This window comes from Penaeus monodon, chromosome 28 (assembly GCF_015228065.2).
Source record: "Penaeus monodon isolate SGIC_2016 chromosome 28, NSTDA_Pmon_1, whole genome shotgun sequence".
Classification (NCBI taxonomy): domain Eukaryota; kingdom Metazoa; phylum Arthropoda; class Malacostraca; order Decapoda; family Penaeidae; genus Penaeus; species Penaeus monodon.
The window spans coordinates 29,963,605-29,963,974 of NC_051413.1; positions in this window are offsets into that span (position 1 = coordinate 29,963,605).

Sequence of the window (370 nt, forward strand, 5' to 3'; positions counted from 1 at the left end):
AGACTAAAAGTTAATCATGCATTTTTATGCTACAGTACCTGTATTACAGTATCGTCAGTCGGCAAACAAAACTTTTAAAGAAGAATACAATTAATCAAAATAATGAAGCACTTTACAATCTCGCATGACAAGTGACTTAATTAAGGTCCACTTGTGTTCCCTTCATAATGCATTGCATAACTCGCAAATGAAAACCACTAAAGCTTTCATCAATATTTTCCCGAGAGAGGAAGCATGTACTCAGAATTCTTTATTGTCCACTTGCATTTTTCATTTGTTTTTATGTCATGCATTTATTCAACAGTTTAAATGATTTACGGGCTCGTCCGGGAACAGAGGTCCGCGAACTCTGTTAAGTGCTGTCTAATTG